Raw genomic sequence first — 2,831 nt, 5'->3', positions numbered from 1 at the left:
ATTCCTCCCCCTCCTAACCTGCGGGTGGATCCTGAAACAGGGACATATGCTGATAGAAGTGAGGAGTGGAAACCAAGATCCAGTGGTTCAGCACGGTTGGGGCTTGGGGCCACAGCTAATCCAGATGAAGCGAGCCGCTCTCCAAGTCATTGATCGACTTTTCTATATGGGGCAAGCTGATCTAATTGAAGGGCTTCAAAAAGGATTCATCATGTGGTGAAGCTGACTATTCTGGTGCTATTGCTGCCCAGGTCTGACGGCTAGCAATGGAGGTTAAACAACTTGCTTTAGCTTGACAGATAACTGTCCTGAATGGGAATTCTGGCCAGCTTTGCAACATAGCATCATTTGCAATCTCAACTGTCACCTTGGGGCATGGGGATATGGTCACATGTGGCAGAGGAAAATTTACCCAAGATTGAGAATATATGAGCGAGTATCTGAGGGGACTTCTGAAATTCTGGAACTGGTATTCTGTAAGATATTCCAAACCCGAACGCATCTGGAGTACAGCCATAAGTCCAAGTGGAAATCAACAATCGCGCGTCCAATGATGTGGTTCAGTGATCAGCTTACTTACACCTCGGGAGATCCCTAACTTGCATGGTTATTTATTACCAACTCTCCCACTTATACCTTTCTGCATGGTCACCTTTAAGCCACACATCCTTTCTTTCCTTTTTTTTCATTATTATTTTATTTTGTTTTATCTATTTTACTTAATTATTTTTATTTTTTTATTTTATTTCATGTTATTTTGTATATTCATTTATTTATCATTTTTCACCATCTTTGATCTTAAAAGAACCCTCTAAGTTCCAATTTTAAAATATTCTTTTCCAATTTCTAACTTTTTTCAAATAATTTTCAAAGTTTTCATCTTTAGGGTTTTCAAATCCCAAAAATCCGTTTTTTTTTATAAAATTTTGCCGCCATCTTTATTTCTGGCAAACAATTTTCATATCTTCTCTATTTTTAAAATGTTTTGAAATAAGTAAGAATTAAATTCCGTAATTCCGAATAATGGTTTTATTGGAATTAATTCATGCAAAATTGAATCGGGCTTTGGTGGGGGCCCCACATACATGTATTTGATTGATTGATTTGATTTGATTATCGTATGTGATTGATTTACTCTGTTCCTTGATATATATATGGTCATTCTGTGTTATTCACTAACCCCCTTTCATGATAGCACATTCGAGATTACTGCCCAGGTACGCATTCACTTGTTCTGATAATTCATCTTATATATTCTGAATCTCATACATGCATGATTGATGTGGGTATTCATTGATTTTATTCATCCATTTGCCACGTCAGCTTCATTTTATTAGTAGAGACCCGACCTTAGGGACTTAGAGGGGTGCTACGGTCTTTACCGTACCTTCCCGATAAGTAACCTGACCCCCGAACCCGATCCGGTTTTTCGTAGACCAACCTTTTCCAAAACAAGGAGTCACACTTAGGGTTTTCTTTCTTATTTTTGTTTACCCTTTTAAAAATAAAACAAAAATAAGTGGCGACTCCAAGTCATTTTCAAATAATCAATAAAAATCAATTTTTCAAATAAAAATCGAGCTCGCCATCGAGTGGAAAACGCATTGAGCTCAAAATGCGGGGTCCACATAAGGATATCGGCTAATTGATCTTTTGATTGAATCTTAGGCAATTCCACAATCTTATCATCCAACTTTTCCTTAATGAAGAATCTATCCACCTCAACATGCTTTGTACGATCATGTTGTACTGGATTATGAGCAATGTCACATGCGGCTTTATTGTCACAAAACAATCGGATTGGTTACCTAGATAGGTAACCTAAATCTTGTAAGAGGAGTCTTAGCCATAATGCCTCACAAATTCCTAGAGCCATACCTCTAAATTCCGTTTATGCACTTGAACGAGCGATGACATTTTGCTTTTTACTTTTCCATGTCACAAGATTACCACCTACAAAGGTAAAGTAACCAGATGTAGATCGCCTATCATCCACTACACCGGCCCAATCAGCATCAGTATATACTTCTATACTCTGATGATCAACATTTTTAGCGAACAAAATTCCCTTCCCAGGAGCATTCTTCAAATACCTCAAAATACGCATGACTGCATTCATATGTTGCTCTCCAGGATTATGCATGTATTGACTCACTACACTTAATGCATAAGCAAGATCTAGTCTTGTATGAGCTAAGTACATTAATATCCTCACAAGTCTCTGGTATCTTCACTTATCGGTTGATACTTGATTAGACTTAACACACAATTTCAGACCTTCTTCTATTGGTGTATTAACAAGTTGACATCTCGACATTCTAATCTTTTGTAAAAGATCTAAGGCATACTTTCTTTGAGACAGAAAATTTCCTTCACTTGATCGAGAAAATTCAATCCCAAGAAAGTATTTCAGAGGACCTAGATCTTTCCTTTCGAATTCTCTAGATAGATAATTTTGCAGAGCTTTTCTTTCTTTAGGATCATTTCCTGTAACTACCATGTCATCCACATATACGATGAGTGCCGTAATCTTACCATGTTGCTTTTTCAGGAACAAAGTGTGATCTGAATTACTTTGACGATAGCCAAAAGCTCTCATTGACTTTGTGAACCTTCCAAACCATGCTCTCGGGGATTGCTTCAACCCATACAATGACTTCTTCAATTTGCACACCTTCTGACATTGCTTTTCTGACACCATGCATCCTGGTGGAAGATCTATATATACTTCTTCTGATAACTCACCATGCAGAAAAGCATTTTTCACATCGAACTGTTGTAATGGCCAATCTAGGTTTGCAGCTAAAGACAGTAATACTCGAATTGTGTTG

This window comes from Vitis riparia, chromosome 9 (assembly GCF_004353265.1).
Source record: "Vitis riparia cultivar Riparia Gloire de Montpellier isolate 1030 chromosome 9, EGFV_Vit.rip_1.0, whole genome shotgun sequence".
Taxonomy (NCBI): domain Eukaryota; kingdom Viridiplantae; phylum Streptophyta; class Magnoliopsida; order Vitales; family Vitaceae; genus Vitis; species Vitis riparia.
Note: the sequence above shows the minus strand (reverse complement) of the source record.